Here is a 10,391-nt window from a genome sequence, read left to right as displayed (position 1 = left end):
CCTTCTCTTCCCCTCTTCCCATCTTTCTCTCTCTCTCTCTTTCTTTCTTTCTTGGAGGGTCTCACTCTGTCACCAAGGCTGGACTGCAGTGGCGTGATCATGGCTCACTGCAGCCTCCACCTTCTGGACTCAAGCAATCCTCCTACCTCAGCCTCCTGAATAGCTGGGACTACAGGTGTGCATAACCACACCTGGCTGGTTTTGTGTGTGTGTGTGTGTGTGTGTGTGTGTGTGTGTTTTGTAGAGATGGATTTTCCCCATGTTGCCCAGGCTAGTCTCCAGCTCCTGGGCAAGTGATCCTCCTGCTTCAGCCTCCCAAAGTGCTGGGATTATAGGCATGAGCAACCACACCCAGTACAACAGGATATTTTCTAATGCAGAAGAAGAACGAATTGTATTTATCTTTTTCTTATGCAAGAACTTTTTGTTTGTTTATCTCTACAGGATGACAAGGAACTATTCAGCATGAAAGGGAAAAAAGACAAAAACTAGAATTCACTGGAAAAAGTGTTAGGGGTTAACCTAAGTTATAAAATTTCCTCTTAGCAATTAGATCTATTGTCCTATTTTCCCCTAATTATTCTAAAATAAAAATTTGAAAACACATGAGTAACATTTTTAATTTTATTTTTTGAATGTTCAAATAAAATTTATGTATAAAAAATGTAGTGTGGGCTGGGTGTGGTGGCCTTTACACCTGTAATCCCATCACTTTGGGAGGCTGAGGTGGGTGGATCATGAGGTCAGGAGTTTGAGACCAGCCCGGTCAACATGGTGAAACCCCATTTCTACTAAAAATACAAAAAATGGCCAGGCGCGGTGGCTCACGCCTGTAATCCCAGCACTTTGGGAGGCTTTAGATTCGAGACCAGCCTGGCCAAGTGGTGAAACCTGTCTCTATAAAATACCAAAATTAGCCGGGTGTGGTAGACATGCCTGTAATCCGAAATTAGCCGAGCGTGGTGGAGTGCCCCTGTAATCCCAGCTACTCCGGAGGCTGAGGCAGGAGAATCCCTTGAACCCGGGAGGCGGAGTTTTTGCACCATTGCACTCCAGTTTAGGCAACAAGAGCAAAACTCCATCTCAAAAAAAAAAAAAAAATGTAGTGTGTTAAGTTCATGCTGAGACATTCTGCAGCCAATACAGTTAAAGGATACAGAGCAGCTCCAGATTGATACATTGGCAAAATCAGGAAGAGCAAATGCACCACCCAGATCTAAATGTCTGCAGACCATTTCATACATACTCCTTTGGAAACATCACTCTGAAAAGATCTTGTCAGCTAAAGAAGAGAAAGAGCACATATATAATCATAAACACACACTGATCATGACTATTTAAAAGTTAAACAGTATGGTGGCAACATTGATATATAAATTTCTAAAATGTTGCAGCTTAGGTTTAGTTGGCAAAGACCATATTTAGAAATAAGGATGAGCTTGGTCTTCCAGGTAGAAATCAGATACACTAACCTACAAAAATAATGGTTTCCTATTGTTTGAAAATACCAGTTTAAGATTGTAAAAATGCATAGATCTTTAATAAAAGAATTGGATGTGCAAGAGTTCTCCCCTTTCAGAGTATTCCTTTTTATTTCAAATGCTAGTTATTGGTTATGCTGTAGGATTTAACTGTTACAACAAGAAAAGGCGACTATTTAGGGAAGAGGCAGATAAAGGAGAAAGGAATGTATATAAGTCTTCTTTTTAAGGTACAATAAGCTTAATAGTGTTTTAGGAAGACAAGATAAAAATTATTTAAAGATAGCTTGGTTCTCACTGAATGAAAACAGTAGACTACTGAGTTCTTTTCTGTGAATCTAGTAATCAATGCCTTGGTCGCCATATTGGTAATCTCTAGGGCAGTCACCTTGGTCCTCGCCATGTTAGTCATCTGGGTATTCTGTGTGATAATCACTATCACTGATTTTCAAACCATTTGTTTCTGTTGTGAATGATAGGTTCTGTCAGAGCAGTACAGTATTTGCGACCATATACTTGCCCCCCAAGCCCATGCACACCCATTCTTTTCTGGGAAGCCACTTTGTTGGTACCCATCTGTAGAGAAATCGTCAAGTGGTCTACTGGCTGTAATGTTAGCTTCTGATAGTAGATGGCCCTTCTGGTGCCTGGTGCTAACGTCCCCGCCTGGCTGTCCGCTTTGTTAGTGACCATCTGCAGACAAATTGTGGTGTGGTTAAAAGGTTTGTCAGTTTGCATGTTGGGATCATAAAGATGCCTGTAGTCCCATAAGTTGACATACCTGCCTGGCTGGCACTTCGTGGGTTCCCATCTGCAATCCAATTACAGTTTCAGCAGCTTTTGATTTTCCTTCATCCTAACGTCGCTTGTTTTTCTGCATATTTAACCCTGATGTCCATGGTTGTATCCTTTTGTGCTTGCCAGACCTACTAAGGCCACCAGAGTAGCCTGAACCTGGGTCATGTTTCCATCCTAAAAGGATTACTTACTTCAAATATGTCACGTGGCTTCACACCATAAGCCTGAATAGCTTTAATAAAGTTGCCAATATTCTCTGCTGAGGCCGGTTTAATGAGGACTCGTTGACTTTCTTCATTGGGCCTGCCTACAGCTTGTTCATGAATTCACAGAGGAGGATGCCCTCCTTTAAGCCCAGCTGACCTCTGCTATCCAGTTGTGAAGATCTTTTGTTTGATAATCCTATTTGGAAGCAATCTTGAACTTGACTTTGGCCAAGAGCCGGTAGGAAGGGCCCTAACTGAAGTCAGCCATGATAGTTCGGGCAGTGGGAAGAGGCTGCACTCGGGGGTCCTGGTCTCTCGCGCTTGGGTTCCAGGCTCCTGGCCGAAGGAGTGGCCGCCCGGGGATACTCAGAACTGGCTCTCCAGGGCGCGGTGCCTGGGCACGCCTGGGTCCCACGGGGTTTGCAGACGCTGCAGGGCCTCTCCGGATCCTGCTGGCTGCCTCTCTCGCTGTCCGCACGGCGGCTCCCTACAAACTCAACTTTTTATTTTGCCTAAAAACACTGCTTTTTTATTTTTTGCGAGAGATGTAAAAATAAAAATATGCTTCCTAGTTACTTCTACTCTATCTGTTAATCTGTGGAACAAGGGCAGTTGAGAGAAGAGCAAAAACTGGCCAGAGGCTGCAAGCCAGCCCAGAGCTGCTCACGTCGGGGAGTCTGGTTTGCAAGAATTCCACCTCAGGGGCTGGAAGGGCTAGGGGTGAGGTCTTTGGAAAGCTGGAGAAGAGGAGAGGTGCCAGAAGGCAGAAGGGTCTTAGTTTTCTTTAAAAGAGGGAGAAGGTGGAGTTTGCTAACTGATACCAGTGAGTTCATCACGTTTCTCTTGCACCTAATTTTAAAAAATTGTATTCCACGCGTTTACCCGCCACTACTTTTTAACCAATCAAATGTGGGTGTTAGCCCAGGGTCTGGGCAGGAGGCCTCTGCTGGACTTTCAGGCCCACTATGTATTGTCTGTGAGGCTGTGAGCAATGTGACACATTTGAAGTTCAGTTTCCCTATTTGTAAAATGGGGATAATAATGTCCCCCACATAGGGCTGTTGCAGGGATTCTGGGAATTAGGAACATATCTGGCAGTGACTAGCGCGTTGTAAGCACTATACAATTATTCGTGGAGAAAATCCAGAGATTTTTATTGGATGTTTAGGTGTTCCCCCTGTGTTGTTTTTTTCTTTCTATTTTATTTTATTTTCCGGTAAGCATAATCTGTTGAACATTTATTTACAAAACTCTTTGAAAACATATCCAGTTATTTTCTTAAGATAAATTCTTAGCCATGAAAACATTTGGTAAAAAGGTATGTACAATTTTAAGACTTTTGAATTTTATTTCCAGACTAACAGAAAAGCTTTTCCCACTCTTCCTAGCAGTGAAACTGTAGGCATTTCCACTGGAAAAAATAATTATATGTGTGTGTGTGTGTGTGTGTGTGTGTGTGTGTGTGTGTGTGTGTGTTGTGTGTGTGTGTGTGTGTGTGTGTGTGTGTGTGTGTGTGTGTGTGTCCTAATTTGCTGAGATGTGGGGATGTGGAAATAGTATTTCACTGTTGTTTTAATTTGCATTTATTTGATTAGGGCTCTTTACTTGATTAATGGTTCAAGCCATTCTTCTGTAATTCTAGTCCAGTGAGCTAGCCACTCCCATTATTGCAGGCAGCTCTCTCATTTCTCCCACTGGTGAATATAGATCACCAGTCCTCTCAACCATTTATCATAGGAAATAGTTTTCAGAACAGGTTGCCGTATTCTGAATGTGTTCTAGTTTGTCATTGTCCCTCTTAAAATATGGCTCCAGAATTGAACATGTGTGGTCAGACCAGCTGTTATGTATGCCAAGGAATAGGATGGTTCAATTGTAATGTGTTTTTCTTTGGAGAATCCATTAGTGTACAGTTTCCTTTGAGTTTCTATTGAATCTTGCAGTGATTTAGGGTGGATTTAGGCCAGAGTAGTTTTGACTAAAGGACTGTTTTTAAAAATTGTGTTTTAAATGGCTTTTTCTCCTTTAACTATTTAATGCTGTTCTAAGACCACACGGTGGAACTAGTGCCATTTGGGCTCTGGATTCTCTACTTCCATTAGAGTAGCACTGGGTTATATTAGCTATGTTAGCAGCCATCTTATGCTTTGCTTCCTATAAAGTTGATGGTTAATGGAATGGATTCTTTCTATGTAAAATGATTAAGACATATATAAGAGGAACGGAGGTGGCTGGCTCTGATTCTGAGAGATTTAGCTCAGCTAATGAACAACCTTGGAAAGAGAGAATGGAAAACTTTTTAGTGTTCCTCTGATTGCTCTTCTGGTGCATCAAAGAGATATTAATACCACTGTTGTTTTAAAGCCTTTAAAAATGCACACACCCCATGGTAATTAATGTTGTCTGCTCATTCATTTTATTTACCTGCAAAACTCAAGGATGAAGGTGGTGGACTTGTGAAATATTTTGAGAGACAATAAATATTGTACATTTATGTGTGAACCACATTTATATGTGACTCATGCGTTCCATATGTTTTATTCCATTCATTCTAAGGTATGGAAGCTATTATGACCTTTGATGAGGCTAAATTCGAGTGTTATTGTTGGAGCTGGGTAATGAGATATACAGAATATTAGACCTAGAGAGGGCGGGTGTGAAGGTAGGAATTGTGAGCAGAGTGAAAGCTTTTTACTAAATGAAGCATCTAATTTGATGCTGAGGACTAAGATTGTAAGAGCTGTCTAGCCTTGAAGCAGAAGTGGAGTACAAATGGAAGAGACAGCTAGCTCTTGCTGAGTCCGGTGGGGTCTGGTATGGAGGAGTGAGATGATGTAAAGGCGTCGGCGAGCAAATTCAATTGGATGGGGTTCCCCATTGGTGGTCAACCCGTGTGTACCTCTATGGTTGAAACTGTTGATTCGCCGGGTGGTTTTGTGATTTTATGAGATAATGCCTAACAGGTATGAATCTGAAGTGAGCTAAATCAAAATATCTCTAGCATGGGGGACAAAAGAGGAATAGGCACAGAAATGGAGAATTGTGATCTTAATCAACCAGAGAATCAAACTCACTAAGTGAAGTGTGGTTGGGTTACTATCACCTACTATACTCAGAGTGATTCTTTAATAATGTGACATAATTTGAAAGCCCTTATCAGTTTTACAGGTTAAAAATCTTAATCAAAATGGGGAATTATAACTGTGTATAAAAAATAAAGTGATGCATGAACTAAAAAGAATTATACTTTTAACTTTAGGAGAAGACACAGATTTACTTTTCATTAAATACTACACCAACCAAGTTCTCTGGCTAAAATTTTCATGACACTGATTAACTTTTGCATTGCAAGTACATTTACTCCCATGTTTCACTGCATATTTTTCTAATATACACTGATGTTTTACACTTTTTGTTATACACAAAATATCTTACTCATAGAACAGAATTGTTGTATTCAGCAATTGCAAATGCCATTTTGTTGGTGGAATTCTGAATTTGACACATCAGCTTTCCCTAATTGCCCATGGAGTTCAAGAAAGTAGAGTGGTTTCTACATCTTTTTAGTGGTTTACCTGGATTTTGCAAACTCATAGATTCAAAATCTGTTACTATATGAAATAAGTAAGGGATAGCAGAGGAAACATAAAATGAGTCTAATGTAATTGCCACAGCCCTTGAGACCCCCACTCTCTTGGGGGAAGCTTCTGGAACATGTACCTTTTTATGACAGATCTGCTTGGAGATGCATGTCTTGCTGTTGGGTTTTCCAGAACGTTCTTTTAAGAGGAGCTAGCCTCCCTGCTGAACAGGGGCGTTAATTTTTCATGGGCTTACACTGTGATGAGGAGCATAAAAAGAATGAGAGAGCTTTAGAAAAATAGTACTGAAACAAAATAAAAGAAGTCCTTCTCCGGTTTACACAGAAAATGGAGACTGTTATTGAAATTTTGCTTGTTAGCAGACACGGAAGTTAAATACAGAGCAATTTAATGCAATTAACTCTTTGATGTAAATTTCCTGGGAAAGGAAGAAAGATTTTGCCAAGTCTAGCCCATTTAGAATCAGTCTAGATTCTACTTGGAGGCTGCAAATATCACATTTTCACTCTGACAAGCAATTCTGCTTGGTAAAGAGTGGCTTGACCCAGGGTAGGTGCCTACAATGACCCGAGGTAAGTCACTGGCCATGTGAACCTCTGATTCTCCACCTGTTAAACAAGGGAATCTTAAAAGCTTTCTCCAATTATAGAGTTATCCAAATCTACATCAAAAAGTTTTATCATATAGAACAGTATTTTTTACATTAAATCGGGATTTGCTGCTGTTTTCATAGAAACAATACTAATACTCACTTTCTTCTTTCTGCTTCTTGATATTTAATCTTACATAAAAAACTGTGATTTTTTTCCCCTGTGTTTCTTAATAGTTATATACCTAAAGTCAGCATGTTGTCCCAAATAACTCCTCAGTCTGTCAAGAACTATTCAATGTCAATTATCTAGAACTTGATCTGCAAATATATAAAAGTCAAAGCCACATTGGTTCTTTTTGCCATCTGGTTTGCCTTTCATTTTTTGGAGCATGGGAACACCAAGTTGAAGTGATTAGGCTCCTCAGTTCATGATAAGTGATCATCACTGGTCATGGCACTGAGGGCTGTGGTAGGGAGCTTCTAAGGTGGCCCCCAGTGATCCCCACTTCCTGGTTCTCATTCCCCCATGTAATACTCTCCCCTTAAGTGTGGGCTGGACTAGTGACTTGCTTCTAATAAATTGAATACAGCAAACATGAGACCATGGCTTCCAACTTGTACATGCTATCTCCTGCTCTGTCACTTGCTCTGAGGAATCAAACTGCTGTGCTGTGGGCTGCCCTATAAAGAGACTCATATGGCAAGGAACTAGCAGCTGTGAAAAACTCAGGCCCTTAGTCCAATAGCCCACAGGGAACTAAATCCTGCGCCTAATAACCATGTTGGTGAGCGTAACAATGGATCCTCAGATTGTCATCTGAACTTTCAGATGAGACTGCAGCCTAACCCTTGACTGGAGTCATCTGAGAGACCATGAGTCAGAAGCATCTAGCTAAGCCATGCCTGGATTCCTAACCCATACAAACTTTGAGATAATAAACATTTATTGTTGTAAAGCTACTACAGGCCAGGTGTGGTGGCACATGCCTGTAATTTAGCACTTTGGGAGGTCAAGGTGGCAGGAACACTTGAAGCCAGGAGTTCAAGATCTGCCTAGGCAACAAAGACAGACCCCAATTCTACAAAAAATGCTACTACATTTTAGATAATTCATTATGTAGCAACAAGCGGTATAAGTACTCAGATTTTTAATTAATTATTTTTCTTTTTCATGCCCCAATCCTGCTAACATTCTTGTATCCCACTTAAGCACATGCTGTAATGTTTTTAATACTTTTCCTTAAATACATATGAATGGTTGGAAAATTTTAATGTTGTCTTGTGTTTACATTCTTTATTTATGTAAATGGAACTGTGTTATATATTTTATTCTATGTTTTAACTTTTATTACTTCACTCCATGTTTTTGAGATTTATTCAAATTTCTTATCTAGATATAGCTTACTACTTTTGATTATTGCCTAACATTTCATCATTGGCATTTTAATCATCCATGTTCCAAGTGGCGGAGACTTAGGTAACCTCCAGGTACTTGCTGTCAGAAAACAATATTGTAATGAGTACAATCACATCTGTCCTCTTATGGATGTGCCTGTTCATATCTAGGAGTTGATATAGGAGTTGAGATTAATGAGATAATGAGTTGAGATTAATGAGATAATGAGTTGAGATTAATGGATAATTATGAATGCTTTTAGCATTTCTACTTAAATTGGCTTAAATAGTAAGAACCTAAATTGTCTCATGTAACAACAAGTGTTCTAGAGGAAGCATTAGCAGCTCAGTGGCGTAACCAAAGACTCGGGTCAGTTTCATCTTTCTGCTCTACCGTCCTCTGTAAGTCAGTGTTATTTTTCCCACTGGCCACAAGATGATTGTGGCAGCTCTGAACGTCACACACAGGCATGATCGCAGTCAATGTAGAAGAAGAGGGTTATAGCTTCCCATGCATCTCTTTTTATTACAGAGGAAAACTTTTGCCAGAAGTCCGTTAGTGGATGTTTTCTTCGGTCCCATTGACTAGCATTTTATATATATTATAAAAGAGACTGTGGAAGCAAGTGTGTGGAGTTAAAGGACTCTATAGTGGGAGGCACCCTTTACTAACAAGGAAAAATCAGAGAAGCCTGTGTAGAAGTTTCTGTTACATAATGTATATACTATTTATAGCCATTAAATACCCACTGAAAGCTGTATTAGTGTATCAGTCAGTCGTTGTCAAAAGAACGCTGTGAAATAAACTTACACAGAACTAAATGACTTAAAACACAGCAACTTATTATCAGTGATCCATCCACGGGTCAGTTGGGTGTTTAGGCAGGCTTGGCTCTGGGTCAGGGGTCAGCTGGATGTTTAGGTAGGCTTAGCTCTGGGTCAGGTTTAGGTTGGTTCAGGTCTGCTCCCTGCACCTCTCTTCCTCCTTGGACTGGTGGACTTTGCTAGGGCATTTTCTTCTCATGGCAATGGCAGAAACATAAGGGATAAAGCCTAACCAAGCAACCGCATTTTGAGCCTCTGCTCAAGTCACTTCTCTTAACATATTATTGCCCAAAACAAGTCACATGGCCAGGTTTTAAGTCCAGGAGCAGAGAAGTGCACAGGGGTGTCTACCATGAGACCACATTGAGTCATATGGCCAAGCCCAATCAGGAGAGGAGATATACTCTTCTGATGGAAGTGGCAGAGAAGTAGTGAATATATTTGAACAATAATCTCATGTATCATAACCAGTATTCTCTCACACCAGCAGTGCAAGAAGTTTTTGTATGCCAACATCATCACTAACATTTGGTATTTACCAATGTTCACATTTTTGCCAACCAAATGCTCATAAAGTTGTTTTAATTTACATATCAACAATTATTGTTGGATGAAGTTGAGGATTTCTTCATGTATTTATTAACTATTTGAGTTCCTCCTTCTGTGAATTACCTATTATACACTGGACATTTTAAAATTGAGCTTTCTATATGTTCTTGTTAATTTGTAGGAATTCCTTGTATAATGTTGATAATAACCTCCAATTTATTTTAGATACTGCACTCTCTTCTCCCATTCTATCACCTATATGTTAACCCTGTTTGTGATATTCTACATTGAATAGAAATCTTCAATTTTGTTGTAGTCAATTTTTTTTTCACCTTGTGTTTTTGGAGTGTTATTTGAAAACTCTTTCTGTACATCCTAATGTCACAATATTAAAAAATATTTTTATATGGATTTCATAGTTTCAATTTTCATATCTGGGTTTTTAATCAATTTAGAATTGAATTTTTATATGCCGTGAAGTAGATATTTGTCTTTATGTTGTGAAGTTTTCCTAACATCAGCTACTAAAAAGTTTTATCCTTTCCTCACTCATTTATAATGCCGTCTCTGCTACAGAACAAAGTCACACATTTACTTGAGTTTGTTTCTGGGCTTCCCGTTCTGTTCCATTGATCTCCGTCTTGGGCAATGCCAAGACCATATTTTTTTTTCTTTTTAATTACTTAATCTTTGTTGTTTCTTAGTGTCTGGATAAGCAAGTTTCCTTGCTTTGTTCTTCCAGATAGCTTTCTAAATGAATTTGTCAAGTTCATACAAGATTCTGCCAGAATTCTGATTGGAATTGCATTTAATTTATAGATCGATTTGAGGAGAACTATTTTGTTGAAAGTGCATAAAGAGTGATAAGTTTTTGAAGTTAACGAATTGGAATAAATTTCTTTGGGATGATTTTAGATACTCTTTCTTAACTGTTTACAATAAG

General features: G+C 39.5%; 1 pseudogene; it reads right to left on the bottom strand.

Annotated features, from left to right (window-relative positions):
* Positions 1–1,819: 1,819 nt before the first annotated feature.
* Positions 1,820–2,753, bottom strand: LOC116459707 (calponin-3-like; annotated as a pseudogene).
* Between the last annotated feature and the right edge of the window lie 7,638 nt (positions 2,754–10,391).

The sequence above is a fragment of the Hylobates moloch genome, unplaced genomic scaffold, assembly GCF_009828535.3.
Source record: "Hylobates moloch isolate HMO894 unplaced genomic scaffold, HMol_V3 SCAFFOLD_20, whole genome shotgun sequence".
NCBI classification, from domain to species: domain Eukaryota; kingdom Metazoa; phylum Chordata; class Mammalia; order Primates; family Hylobatidae; genus Hylobates; species Hylobates moloch.
The sequence above is the reverse complement of the archived record's forward strand: the minus strand, read 5'-3'. Positions and strand labels throughout refer to the sequence as shown.